The sequence below is a fragment of the Herpailurus yagouaroundi genome, unplaced genomic scaffold, assembly GCF_014898765.1.
Source record: "Herpailurus yagouaroundi ecotype Mexico unplaced genomic scaffold, PumYag 100, whole genome shotgun sequence".
Classification (NCBI taxonomy): domain Eukaryota; kingdom Metazoa; phylum Chordata; class Mammalia; order Carnivora; family Felidae; genus Herpailurus; species Herpailurus yagouaroundi.
The window spans coordinates 30,897,046-30,912,774 of NW_024412391.1; the positions used below are offsets into that span (position 1 = coordinate 30,897,046).

The 15,729-nt window shown below is 35.9% G+C and overlaps 1 long non-coding RNA gene across 2 annotated transcripts; it reads right to left on the bottom strand.

Moving 5' to 3' along the window:
- Positions 1-1,982: 1,982 nt before the first annotated feature.
- Positions 1,983-7,836, bottom strand: LOC121028082 (uncharacterized). 2 transcript variants are annotated; one of them, XR_005789058.1, is made up of 3 exons: positions 7,695-7,836; positions 5,886-6,027; positions 1,983-2,191 (listed from the first exon to the last, which is right to left on the bottom strand). It is a non-coding gene; the product is annotated as an uncharacterized LOC121028082 (long non-coding RNA). The 2 variants fall into 2 exon arrangements; XR_005789057.1 differs by lacking the exon at positions 1,983-2,191 and adding an exon at positions 3,201-3,793.
- Between the last annotated feature and the right edge of the window lie 7,893 nt (positions 7,837-15,729).

The window sequence follows — 15,729 nt, forward strand, 5'->3', positions numbered from 1 at the left end:
CTGCAATTAATTAAGAGCAGAAAAGAAAGTGAAACATTTAATCAATGTCTAGTGTTACTTTAATGTGAATTATTCCAAAGTGATTGAGATCATGTGACCCATACACTGGAAAAAAATATTCTTGGTCTAAAAAGTCAGAATATTGTACACTGCTTTACCAGGATACACTAATGATTTCGAAGTCTGATTGTGTTTCCTTCTCTTGCTGATGGTACAATAATGGGATGATTAGAAGCTGTGGATCTCTTCTCTGAGTCTCCTGCAGAGAATGGAATGGAATCCTCATTCCTATGCCACTTTATCTTGCATAAACCTAAATCCCTTATTTAATCTTTCTGAGCCTCAGTTTTTTCAGTTAAAATAAGGACTGACTGATTTATGTAATATCTACATCATAATACCTATGTCATAGGGTCACTGTGAGAATAAAATTTCCTGGCTCAGAGTTAATACTCAAGCATCATATCACTTCTCATTTTATCCTACATCAGGGTCTTGGCACTTGGTTTCTTCCACCTGTAATACTGTTCTTCTCCTTACTCCTCAGTTTTGCCTGCTAACTAATGTATCCTTATGTCAGCCTTGCCTGTCCCTCTCATACTACAGGAGGTCCCTCAGTTACACAATCTCCTAGCACCCTGTGCTTTTTCTTCATAGAGTTTATCACAATTAGAATTATTTGGGGGATTATTTGTTTATTGTCTGCCTCATCACTATTTTGTTTACACTGTCTAGCACATTATTGGAGGCATTTAATAAATATTGTTGAGCAAGTGAATGAATTGAAATTTCATTACAGGAAAGGATGAAGGGGATAATTCAAAGATGATTCTAAGATTTCTAGACTGAATAATCTTATCATTAATAAAGAAAATAGTAGATAAGGAGAAAAGATAATGAGTTTCTGTTTTAAACATGTTGGAATGAAAGTGCCTGAAGGGCATCCAAGGGAAGACACTCAGGAAAACGGAATTGTGGTAAAAGATGAGAACTCAAGCTAGAAGACCTTATATGGTAGGTTAGCCTTAAAGATAGCCAAGGAAGTCCAAAAACAACATCCTAGAGAAAATAATAAAGTACACATGTAGGGCTGTGTGATGGTTAAATTTTGGGTCAACTTAGTTAGGCCATGGTACCAAGACAGTTGACCCAAACATTATTCCAGATGTTTCTATAAAGATATTTTTTAGATAAGATTAACATTTAAATCAGATTGCCCTCCATAATGTGAGTGGGACTCATCCAATCAGCTGAAGACTTTACTAGACAAAAACTGGCCTTCCCGGAAGAAGAAAGAATTCTGCCAGAAGACTGCCTTCTGACTGAAACTGCAACTCTTATTCTCTAGCCTCCTGGCCTATCCTACAGATCTTGGATTTGCCAGCCTGCACAAGTTCCTAAAAACAAAACAAGACAAAACAAACAAACAAAAACACACACAAAAAAACCCAACCGATAGATAGATAGATAGATACATACATACATACATACATACATACATACATCAACCTATAGTTCTGTTATTCTGGAGAACCATAACTAATACAAACTGACTGAAAAAGAGTAAAAGGGATTATTAATTTAATATAATTCCAAATCACAAAAGAGGCAGAAAGTAAAATTTAAAATATTGACAGGGGCGCCTGGGTGGCGCAGTCAGTTAAGCGTCTGAGTTCAGCCAGGTCACGATCTCGCGGTCCGTGAGTTCGAGCCCCGCGTCGGGCTCTGGGCTGATGGCTCGGAGCCTGGAGCCTGTTTCCAGTTCTGTGTCTCCCTCTCTCTCTGCCCCTCCCCCGTTCATGCTCTGTCTCTCTCTGTCCCAAAAAGAAATAAATGTTGAAAAAAAAATTAAAATATTGACAATCAATCCTCTGTGGACTTTCTTAAATAAATTATGATTTTTCTATGCACATTTACCTATACTTAAAGTGCTTTTACTGTTACTGCTTTTTAGATCATTTAACATACATTGGCCTAATCTCTCAAAATTGTAAAACATTATAAAAAGCATGAGCAACAATATTAACAGGAAATAGAACTGTGATTGCTCAGGAATCATAGTCCTTTCAAAAGCAGAATGGCATTTGGAAACTTTCTAATTTTTACCTTTGGGATAGATTACTGTGGTTTGGAATTTTGAATTGTTGATGTTGTGTTTCTGTGACATTAGTATGTAGTTTCTGTGACAAGTCTTTCACGAAAACAGAGAAAAAAAAGAAAAAGAAAGGGTTAGTTTAGGTATTAGTTTAACTGATAAAATATTTACTCATAACTCTGCAAGCCTCAGGCGAAAACAAGCAAGAATCCTGACGACCAAAATAGAAAGTACTTCGTAACAGAACCTGTAATATGAAGATAAACCGGACAACAAAGCCAGTGATGGAGATGATCTCAGTTCCATTGAGCCACATGCAAACAGGAAATGTTGAGTCCTAAGGTCTTTTCTGTGCCTGTTGACCCAGATTTCAATACAAAGAAGGAGCAGTGTGAATGTGGTAAAACAGTGGAGGACTGGATTGAACATTAAAAATCATCTACTCTGATTCCTTTATGTTTCTATAGAGTACACTAATATTTCAGAGAGGTTAATTGAATAACTAAAGATCATACAGGCACGATCTTCAGAAATAAAAAATATTACTAGCAGATTTTTCACAAAGCAGTTTTATACCACTAAAACCAAATTCAGGTAATCCCATAGAACTGGAAGAAATTATTGAACATAAAGTATTAAATCTAGAGCTCCAGTGCTCTGACTCCAGTCTAATGAATGACTCTAGTCCACTCATAGATGAAGGAATATCATTTTCCACTTCACAAAAGATTTACCATATGCATTTTAATCTCACAACATCCTGAGGTAAGATATGATGATTCTCTAAAGTCACACAGTTTGTAAGAGCTGAACGGAACCCAGATTTTCTGACCTTTTTAGCATCCTTTTTGACACACTCATAAGGTCATACAATTAGTCCATATGAGAGGATAAAACCTCACGCTTGAGCAATGTAAACAAGTGGTTTACTTTCCTGACGGACTTGATAAGAACCTCTAGCCAGTTTTATCATTTTGGTTTTGAAGTCTTCCAACACCATTAAACTTTAACCAGCAAAAGCCAACCCTCTGTGTTTCTGAGTTAGAAGAAACTAAGAAGTAACATTTTTTAAAAAGAGCAATGGCTAAAGGCAGAACAAAATATGTGTAATTGAAGCACATGTTTATTATTGCAGTCGAAATCTCATTCCAGGTTATTAGGAAATATAAATTCATTATTTTAAATTTTTTATTTAATTTAAGTTCTTCCTGTGGTTCCTAATGAAGCAATAAATCCTTTGGGACCAGGCATACCCACAGATTGTGACACATTGCCTTCAGACTCACATAGCATTCTGATAAATCCGTCAGTATGTGCAGTGATGACAGATGTGATAAAGAGATCATTGTGGCTCTCACTGCCTATATTTTATTGTTTGTTACAGCCATCTTCTATTTCTGGAAAGCATTCCCAGCTGCCTGCAGCAGAGCAAGGAGCCAGAGTTGGAAAAATGTGTTGTTTTTCTCACAGTTTACAACCTAACTTGCCTACCACTAATTATGCAATATAGATAGGTAGAAATAATACTAGAAAACATGTCTCGAACACTTGTTTCATTATCTGGTTTTATTATAATAACCTTATTTCTGATCTTTCTTAGTTCGGGGTACCAGAAGACTCATTAAAAATGTTTTCTCCGCAGTGTTTTATAACCTTTTGACATTTTCTTCTTACACCAGTCACGGCAATTTTTTAAGTCTATAAATAGGAAGGTTGAGAGGGAAGAAATGGACACATTAACCCCCTGTACATTTGCAGCCTGACAATGAGATTCAAGGTGGGAAGGTTATATCAATACCTTGGTTTTTATTTTCTTTTGAGGATATACTGTGAGATAACTAAAGTATTCTGTATGCATTCTGTTAGCTATCTTAATCATCATTGAAATACATACGCATTTCATATATAAACTATTTACAAATTATATAAAAGTAATAGGGAATTGTGTTCTTTTGCATGAATTTCTGAGGACAATTTTGGCTGCTTTCAAAGCAGTAAAGAATTTTCTTAGCGGTTGGTATGAACTGCAATTATTTTATACTCTTCAAGGGACAGAGAAGATGTTAAGTGACACAAAGCCTGTATCCTTCGATCATTTATACCTAAGCACAGTTTAACCCTAGTTCATTAATTATCATTGTTATTTTATATGCCCATGTTTTAGTTATTTTACCTTGTATAAAATGACAAAAAGTACTATAATACTATGCTTTATATATTATTTGAATTTACTTGTAAAGCTTATAAATTCCATATAATAGACTATTTCATAAATAACCTATAAATCTAATATTAATCAATCAATATTTATTTTTTTATTTTTTTTTCAACGTTTTTTATTTATTTTGGGGACAGAGAGAGACAGAGCATGAACGGGGGAGGGGCAGAGAGAGAGGGAGACACAGAATCGGAAACAGGCTCCAGGCTCCGAGCCATCAGCCCAGAGCCTGACGCGGGGCTCGAACTCACGGACCGCGAGATCGTGACCTGGCTGAAGTCGGACGCTTAACCGACTGCGCCACCCAGGCGCCCCAATCAATCAATATTTAAAAACCTCTAAGCACTCATCCTTTACCATAACTGTTCTCAACTTTGAAAATATGTTACCTGCCTTGCCCACCATTTCTTACAGGTTATATTTGATCAAACAAATGCAAGAAAGAAAAATAATGAAGTAAAATACTTCATACACTAATTGGCCCTAATTAAAAAGTAACTATCATAAGAAATATATTAACTGAAAATTCACATCTATTATTAGAGTAATCTCTGACTATCAAATGCTCTTCAAAGATCATTTTACTCATAGAGGAATGGTACATTTTTGCATATCTTATAAATTGTCCTTGATAAATGTATTATGATAGAAGATACCCATAATGATGCTTTATAGAGAAAGTTTGACATTTAAGATTAACTGACAGTCACACATCAAAAAATAAGTTGGAGAAGCTGGAGTAGAGAGGTTTACTGAGTGTACTATTTAAACCATTTGAACTGTTGCCTTCACTGATGGAGTAGGCATTGCTTACATTAGCAAAGCTACATCAAACATCACTGTTGTGGTGGAAAATAGAAGACATTTCCATTAAACTAGAGGTCTGTAGCTATTTAAATGTCTTTAATACAAAAAATAACTGATAAATTAATTATACAAAAGACTCCTATCTAAAATTAAGGTGTAACAAATAAATGAGGCTTCTTGTGTATTTAAAATAAATTCTTCAGGGGCGCCTGAGTGGCTCAGTTGGTTAAGTGTCCGACTTTGGCTCAGGTCATGATCTCATGGTTCGTGAGTTCGAGCCCCGATCGGGCTCCAGGCTGATAGCTCAGAGCCTGAAGCCTGCTTCAGATTCTGTGTCTCCCTCTGCAGCTCTACTGCTTGCACCCTGTCTCTCACATTGTCTCGAAAATAAATAAATGTTAAAAAAAAATTTTTAAACAAAATAAAATAAAGTAAAATAAAATAAAATAAATTCTTCAGAGCTAAACAAGGGCAAGAAAGAAAATGATTACTAATTTGGACTCCAAAAGAGGGTATCATTTAATATTCTTTAATAGGTTTTATTCCTCCAAACCAACTATATAATATGTTGTAATCATTTCCAGTGCAGCATCGAAAAATTTTCAAGTCAAATATACTTGTTACTCTTCTTAGATTTATAAAACAATGGGGATTAACACAAAGCATTACGAAATGCATAATTTAACCTCAGGATGCCTCTTAAAGAGATATAAACTTCCACTTATATGATGACTGAGACAACATATCGATTTCAATTATTCATACCTTTCTAGGGGATCCTTGAATCTGAGTTGGTATTCACTTTTCTTATAATCCTGTGTGACAATTCATATAGCTAGCTGACACAGGTGAGCAGTCGTTTCTTCAGAATTTACAACAGTATTTTAGGACCAAATTCTTCCAGTATCTTAATAAGACAAAGTGCTTTAGTTTAGTAAGGCTGCCCTAACAGAATGTCACACACTCTGGCTGGTTTACACAACAGAAATTTATTTCTCACAGTTGTGGAAGCTGGAAGTTCAAGATCAAGCTATTGGCAGATTTGGTTTCTTCTGATATCCTCTCTCCTCTTCTGGCAGATGGCTGCCTTCTTGCTGTGTTTACACATATCTATCCTCTGTGCACAAACATCCCTGGTTTCTGTTTATGTGTCCTAATCCTTTATAAGGACACCAGTCAAGTTGGATGAGGGTCTACCTTTAAAGTCTCATTTTAACTTAATTACCTCTTTAAAGGTAGTCTCTTACAAAGAAAGTCACACTCTAAGATACTAGAGATTAGGACTTTAACTTATGAATTTTGAGGGAACTCAATTTAGCCCATAAATACAGTCATATCCAGTAATAAAAGTTATATTGCTTTCAAAATACCACATGAACTATTTTTCACATTAATAAATAGTGTGTATTAAAGGTGTTCCTTAATTCTTAAAGTACAATACCTACATATGCCACTAGAGTCAAAATGAAACATCACACAAGCAATATTTTCATCAAGTTTTTAATTCTAGTGAAAGCTCTATTTCTTCATGTTTTGCTTATTTGTTTATTTTTGCTCATTCCAATTAGAGAATCATTCCCAAATTATGAAGTCTTTTCTAATGGTCAAGCATTATGAGTTCTTACATTTTTAAATTTTTTTTATTTAGTTTAAAAAATATTTATTTATTTTTGAGAGAGAGACAGAGAAAGAGAGAGAGCAGGGTAGGGACAAAAAGAGACAGACACAGAATCTGAAGCAGGCTCCAGGCTCTGAGCTGTGGGCACAGAGCCTGATGCAGAGCTCAAACTCATGAACCATGAGATCATGACCTGAGCTGAAGTCAAATGCCTAACCGACTGAGCCACCCAGGTACCCCGAGTTCTTAGTTTTTCTTAAAGATGCAACAGCAATCAATTCTGAGCATTCTTTTGACATTTTTCAGAATGCCTTTATACCTAACCTATAATAATGGAAGTCATTCCCATAATATGCAGACAATACTCCTTGCCGCTGTGCTTCCTGTGTGTGATAATTTTTCAGCAACACTCTTTCAGATCAGATTTGTTAGACCACCTTATTCACCTGGCCTGCCTGCTTTGAGCTGCTTTTTCAATGGAGCCCCATGAAATTCACAGGTTATTATAGCAAAACTACATTATGTGAATGAAGTCAAGATCACAAGTGTAACATTAAACTATTATACCGAAAAAAGAATATTTTCACTGATAGGGAAATCAGATTAAACCATGCTTAGCTGAAGATGCATATACATTGAAAATGTAGGGGCGCCTGGGTGACTCAGTCGGTTAAGCGTCCGGCTTCAGCTCAGGTCAGGATCTCACGGTCCGTGAGTTCGAGCCCCGCGTCAGGCTCTGGACTGATGGCTCAGAGCCTGGAGCCTACTTCCGATTCTGTGTCTCCCTCTCTCTCTGCCCCTCCCCCGTTCATGCTCTGTCTCTCTCTGTCTCAAAAATAAAAATGTTAAAAAAAATAAAAAAAAAGAAAATGTATGTGAAACCATAAAATATGTCCTTTATATGTTATTTACAATGAGTTATTCGTGTATGATATAAAACACTTAATAGTACTTACCCCTATTTAAAAGATACTGTTTTTTTAATTATTTTTTTGCTTGAAACTTCAAGAATCACATTTGTTTCACCTGCAACCATGTGACACTGAAGTACATAATTTATAACTTTCCAAAGAGCACCATAACAATCACTTTGAGAGTTAATGCCTAAACCCAGAGAAAAAGATAGAAAAAAAAGTATTAAATTTCTATCTGGTTTGTTTTCTACTAGATTACCTTAACTTCAGGAGAGATCTGCAAGAGGGCTAACTGACAATGACCCTATATAACAATGGGGTACCACATGTTTGTCACATATGTTTTTCATGCAGCTTTTGCCACTTGAAAAAAAAATGACTTCCTCCTTAGGTAGTAAATGATAAATTCTCCAAACATCATAAGACAAAGTACTTTTTATGAGTAGGGCAATAATTCCTCTGAATGGTTATGTAAGTGTACAAATCGAAAGGGACTTCAAAAATATTGGTTGGAGAATGCAGAGCCAATAGTCTTTACACAATAAGAAAAACATTTTCAAGATTTTTGCAAGTTCTAGTTTCCTTGCCCCAAGAACAATTAAAACGTTTGAGAAAGCAAGGACAATAAACAAGGAGCAGTATGTGCAATAAAGAAATACATTTTAGAATCTAGAACATGGTTCCATTTCTCCCTGAAAGAATTCATTCTGGCTGAATAATCAGGAATTTGCAACTTAAAAGGGACAATTCTGTTGTGATCCATTTGTTGATTTTTGGTTTTGGTTTTTGACTATGTGTGATCAGAAGCATTAAGTTTTACTTGGAACCACAAATCACTGCAAAAGTAATGCATAGCCAAGCACATCATAGTTTGAAAGGTGGCTACTAGTGCTTCCCAGACCAATGACTGATGAGAAAAAAGAATTCTCACTAGCATTTCAACACACCTAATATGCCTAGAATGACTTGGATGATTCTCTCTGTACTATTTCTATAACTTAAAAAAAATCTCCCTTGAGTTCTTGCTCAAGTGTTAATTAATTGCCAAGAATTAACCATTCCAACTATTCTCCATAGTAATGAACAGTTTTTGAACAACTGTAAGTTGATTTGCTCTTTAGGAAAACTTCCAAATTTGAAAATTAACTAAAAATTCATTAAGGGTATACCTTTTATATTTTCATACACAGGACTCTTTTAATCCAAATAAATAAAAAGATCTCAACTGATCTTCCTTTTGAAAGCATCAGATTTCCCATAAGAATATCCCAAAATGATAAAAGATGGCTCAGGAAGGGCACAAGCCTATTCACCTCTATTTCAGTGTCCCTCCTAGTTTCTCTGTTTCCCTCTATTTATCTGCTCTGTTTTCATTTAGCTACCCAAGTTCTTCATAAGCCTCTTATCCCCTATTTCTTACCCTGTGTTAGATCAGAGACCTCAGGTGACAGCCATGAGCATCCCTGAAGGATCATATAAACTTCTGCACATACATAGTTTTAGGAGTTCATTGGCCTTACTAAATGTAACCAATGAGTCCCTCTTACTATATCCCATAATAGGTATAGGCCTTTGGATTCAATTATCTATAGTAAGAGACATCTTCTGTGTCTCAATTCAAGATTTTGATCAAGAGGCAGCTCCATCCAGTTCTTCTTTTCAAACCATATCCTTAAAATTCAAGATTTTGAGCAACTTCATAGATTACTCCATAGGTCGGGAGTTCACCTCTAGCTCAACAAACTATCCCACAGTGTAGGGTCACATGGTACTCTACCAGTTCAGCAAGGGCAGTGGTAGGGATTTTTCAAAATGGGGGGAGCAGGGAGTAGAGTGGGCACTACTGGCATCTAACAGATATTATACAAAGACTTAAAAGTTACATAAATTTTTATTGCATACAAAGGAACACAGAATAATGAGGTTATAAAACATGGCAATAAAATAAACACTCATGAATTCACCATCTAACTTAAGAAATGGAATAGTACAAATAAAATAGAAAATGCTTCTTGATCTCATTTTCTAGCCTCCTTATCTCAAATTGTGTCTTAATCCATCTTCCTTAATAAGGCATCAATTAACAAGACCTAATACCAAGTCTAATAACTACTGCATTTTGAAGCAGTAGAGAATATAAACATAGTGAGATATATATACCAACTATAATGTGATATGAAAACATCTCTGATTTATAATGTTGACAAAGTCATAAGTACTGCTAATATTACCATGATTTATTACTTTCATTCATAATTAAATAATAAATGTCAGAGTATAAAAATAAAGATTTTTTTTCTATAGGAATTCTGTATCTAGCCCCAGGTTAAGAACATGTGCTCAAGGGGTGCCTGGGTGGCTCAGTCGCTTAAGTGTCCAACTCTTAGTTTTGGCCCAGGTCATGATCTCATCGTTTCATGAGCTCAAGCCCTGCGTCTGGCATGCTGACAATATGGAGCATGCTTGGGATTCTGTCTCCCTCTCTCTCTCTGCCCCTCCCCAACTTGTGCTGTCTCTGTCTCTCTCAAAATAAATAAATAAACTTAAAAAAAAAAAAAGAACATGTGCTCTAGATAGAGCAGAACTAGTAAAATACCAGCTGATAAAAAGAATTTAATCCAGAGATTTGACTTCTTTGGACACCAGAATGTACCAGTGTTGAAAAGGAAGTACATTTCTTATGCCTCTAAGTGGGTCCTTCAGACTCCAGTAATAAGCACACCACTCCCTATTTCATAGGATGCCTTCTCTACTGAGCCCCCTATATTTCATATATGAGGTGTGAGAGTCCTGCTCCAGAACAATTTTATAGTATTCTAGAAGGAAAGGGTGTCCGGTTATAACAGAAGGGAGGCAGCCTGACAAAAGCAAGTAAACACACATAGAGTAATGTTAAAAGGCTGAGTAGAAGTTCAAAATGCTATTGATTAAAGAGACAAATGGTCTTTCCTATGTCAATTCGTTAACAGAAATAAATTATAAACAAAAAATTTTAAGCGTTTTAACTTAAAATAGCACAGACTTTAGAAAACATTGAACATGTAAGTCTATTATATCAACATTACAAATCTTTTACAATTTGTCCATATTTATTTAAATGATGGCAGTCATTATATACATAACTTTCATATTTTACTTTTATCACTTATATTTTATATTTCTCACTTGTATTTATTACAAATAATAATAAATGGAAAATCAGAAACAAAAGGGAACTAAAACTTCTATAAAGTTAAGAAAATAAAGCCATTGGCTGAACTCAGTTACATTTCCTGAAAGAAACCATGCAAAGAGTTAAAACCCACTCTCCCTTTGTGCCCAAGGCTGTCACCAACCATTAAAAAAATGGTCCACTGGTTGTCCTACAAGCAGTAGGTATTTATTTATAATACAAGGAGGTATTTATTTCAAATTAGGGTTTGATTCTAATAATGGTAATAGAAACAAACATTTTTTAAGATAACGGAAATAAAAACAATACTGGAAATGATATTGAAAAATATCCACAACCTCAATTACATTGGAGGGAGCCAAATATTTATTTAGTATCTACTCTAGATCAAACTATTACAAACTTATGATCGAATCAACTCTACCATACTGCTGTTAAGTAACAGAGTTGGGATTATATTTATATGTTATGTTGGGGTCCATTCATCTGACTCTAACATCACTTAAGATCAGAATGCTTTACTTTAATAACTATAGGCAATGGAGAAAGAAAAACAAGATACAGTCCTGTACTAAGTCCATTATACTATAGATAGAGAACAGTCATATACACAGATCCTTTCAATGTATGCTCAAGTTGCTATGGGAACAAAGAACTTCCATATGGTTCTCCAAAGTCCTCTTTCTCTACATTATGTTGCCATTCACCAGAGAATATGCCTGCTAATGTATGCACTACAGTCTACAAAGAATAAAAATAATTATGCTTCAATCATAAGGTTCCTCCAGAAGGTGCTATTCTTCTTAAGATGATACCAGTAGTGATACAAAATGGGAGATATATACATTTTCATTTATCCTATGGTCATGACTAAATTCAATCAAATTTCTAATAAACTTGGAAATCTCAGCCATGTTAGAACTATAACACATTTGCTAAATATTTTCCTATATTGTAGTAATCACCTAATGGTCTCTCTTCAATCATGACAGATGTAATTTTCAAAACTGCACTTGATTACATAAAGACATAATCTTTTTTGACATATCTTCATATAGATTGTTTCCAAGACAGATGTCACATATGGAATCCCAAGTAACTTATATTCTAGGTATGATGTCTGATATTGTTATAAATATACGTATTTCCTTCTTTAATTTAAAAATGTTCTACCTTTGCTTTTTCCCATTATAAAGTCTCCAGATAGTTTGTCCTTTTCTTGTTGCAGTATACCAAATGGTATTTTAATTGATTTTGTTTGGTATGTGTAATTTAAAAAAAAGAAAAATGTACTGGCATTTGTTGCAAATTGTCTTTGATCTGAGCATGGTATCAGTTTCTTTGTTCTAGCATGGCACCGAATTAAATTGAATGATTCAGAAAGCATTACAATAGGGATAAATTTTTACATACTTTTATTATAAATAGGAATAAATTGTGATATACCAATAGGAGAGACTGCCTAGCCAATGCATTTTTTCAATTAACTAAGTAAGAACTATCTTTTAATTAATATTTCCCTAGGTTTCACCTAATGTTCTTTTTCTATTCCAGGATACCACACAATATTTTGCTGTCATCTCTCCTTAGGTTGCTCTTGGCTGTGACACTTTCTCTGGCTTTCCTTGTTTTTGATGAACTTGACAGTTTTGAAAAGTACTGGTCAGGTAATATCTAGAATTTCCTTCAAGTGAAATTGCTCTGATCTTTTTCTTATGATTAGATTTAGATTATGGGTTTTACAGAAGACTGCAGAAGTAAAATGCCATTCTCACTACATTAAAGCAAGGGTACATACTATCAACATGACTTATCATTGCTGATTTTTAACCTTAACCTCGGGCTGAGATAGTAGATTGTCAAGTTTCTGCTCTGTAAAGTTACTCTTTTTCCTTCTTTTCACTTTGGAAGAAAGTTATTATCTACAGCTCATATTTAAGCCGTGGGCAGTCATGTGACACCTACTTGAGGGTGGAGTATCTACACAATTATTTGGAATTCCACACAGAGATGTCTCTATTCCTTCCCCTTTTAAAATTTTATTCAATCATTAATTTATATCAGGGTGCACCTATGAATGCAGATGCGATTTTTATGTCATAGTTTCCACAGAAAAGAGTGATTTGAAGTTTAAAAGTAAATTATCCTTTAAAACACAAACTGATACCAATAACGAATTCAATTTTTAAAAATACTGAAAGAAAATTTTGAGGAAAATGTAAATCTACTAACTCAGAAGAAAATATCTTGCTACAATTTAACATTTATAAAATATAATAAGAAAGTGAAAAGATATAACATGCATAGCCTAAAGTGGAGATTTAAAAATTATCTGGCAAATACTGAGAACAAACATGATTGCAGAGGGGAGGTGGGTTGAGGGATGGGTGAAAGAGGTAAAGGAGATTAAGAGTACACTTATCATGACTTCTAGGGAAGATGGCAGAGTACGAGGCTCCTAGACTCACCTCCTCCCCAAGTGACACCTAAAACAACATGCATATCAGAATAAATAAACCAGAAAACGACCTGAATACTGATGTAACAGATTCCACACAGCTAAATGTAGAGAAGAGGCTACATTGAACGGGGGAGGAAGAGTGGAGATCCAGGGGAGGTCAAACTGCCCTCTGACCACTGGAGAAAGGGACACTGCAGCAGGCATGGAGAGAAGATAGGATCAAGTCCTACACAAGACACCCCAGGCACAAGGGACTCACACTGGGAAGATGAAACCCCATAACATTCTGCTTGGAAACCCAGAGGGGTCTAGCTTTGTGAGTTCTTACAATCTGTGGGTCTTAAAACCTGGAACTTTTATTTTTTATTTTGTTGTTGTTCTTTTCCCCTCTTATTCATTGTTTTTATTTAAATTCAAGTTAGTTAGCATACAGTGTAGTATTGGTTTGAGGAAGAGATACCAGTGATTCATCACTTCCATATGTTCATCCAAACAAGTGCTCTCCTTAATGCCTGTCACCCATTTAGCCCATCCTCCCACCCAACACCCCTCCAGAAACCCTCAGTTTGTTCTCTGTATTTAAAAGTCTCTTATGGTTTGCCTCCCTCTCTGTTTCCATATTAATTTTCCACACCTTCTCCTATGTTTATCTATTGTGTTTCTTAAATTCCACATGAGTGAAATCATATTTGTCTTTTCTGTGACTGACTTATTTCACTTAACATAATACACTCTAGTTTCATCCATGTTGTTGGAAATGGCAATATTTCATACTTTTTGATTGCTGAGTAATATTCTAGTGTGTGTGTGTGTGTGTGTGTGTGTGTGTGTGTGTGTGTATCTCACATCTTCTGTATCCATTCATCAGTTAGTTGGTGGAAATGCAAACCAGTGCTGCCACTCTGGAGAACAGTATGGAGGTTCCTCAAAAAATTTAAAATAGAGCTACCCTACAACCCAGCAATTGTGCTACTAGGTATTTATCCAAGGGATACAGAAATGCTGATATGAAGGGGCATATGCATCCCAATGTTTATAGCAGTGTTATCAACAATAGTCAAATTATGGAAAGAACACCTGGAACTTTTCCAATAAGTAGCTGGGCTCTGGGAGAGCCAGAGAGCAATGGGAAACTGAGTCCCTGCTCCAAAAAGGAAAGCACAACAAACAGCCTTGCTGAGCAGAGAAGCAGCAGATGGAAAAACATCTAGGGTATCCTGGAAGGTGATTTATTTACTAATGTGAAAGTGTGTGCTGGAGGGGCTAGGATCTTTGGAATCTTTGGCAGGGACCCTTCAACCCCATAATCTTCTACAGACCAAACCCTCCATCTTGGCAGGGGTTTTCCAGGACAGTGGCAGGTTCCCTCCACCAGCAGAATGGTACGGACCTTGTTGTCCACCATTCACACAGCCCCTCCTTATTCCTGCAGAAATGCCCCTTCCAACATGACCTTGGCAGGAGGCAACCCAAAGTAGCACCACGAGCCTGGAAGAGAGCAAGCAGCCCTGATAGGGGCCATTACCACTCCAAAGTGACTCCTGCCCCAGGAAGAGAAGAAGGTAACCACATACACCAGTCAGACTGTGGCCCCAACCACCAATGATAGTTTTTCAGAGGACATCACTGGGAAAGTACCCTTCAGTTACCTGCAGTATTACTGCAGCTCTGGCAAATGCCTGATATGACTAAACTCAAGCCCAAAGCAGCCTCAGACTGACCCCACGTGCAATAGGCAAAAAGAGCCATTGCAGATGACTGGACTGAAAGCAAACAGGTCTCAGCCACAACAGCAGGCCACAAGCAACACACATAGGAGATACCTCTGAAGCACCACGTTCTGGTGACCAGGGGACGTTGCACTACAGGGAAGTACATAAAACCACTACTTTTCTGCATAAAACCACTACTTTCAAGAGCAGGAAATATAGATGGCATCCTAAGACAAAGAAACAGGCATATGGAGTTGGACAAAATGAGTTCATAGATGAATATGTCCCAAATGAAAGAAGAGGACAAAATCACAGCAAGAAAGGAAACTGAAATGGAGATAAACAATATGCCAGATAGAGAATTTAAATTAATAGTCATAAAAATACTCACTGGACTTGAAAAGAAAGTGGAGTCTCAATAATGTGATAGAAAATACAAAACAGATCCAATCAGAGATAAAGAATTCACTGAATGAAATTAAATATACACTACAGGAAATAAACAGTAGACCAGGGGAAGCAGAAGAACAGATCAGCAACATAGAGGACAGAGTAATGGAAAGCAATCAAGGTCAACAGGAGAAAGAAAAACGAATAATAAAAAATGAAGAGTAAGGGAACTCAGTGACACCACCAAATGTAATAACATTCACATTATAGCAACTCTACAAGGAGAAAACATTAAAAAGAAGGAAGAAAATTTATTTAAAGAAATAAGAGCTGAAAATTTCC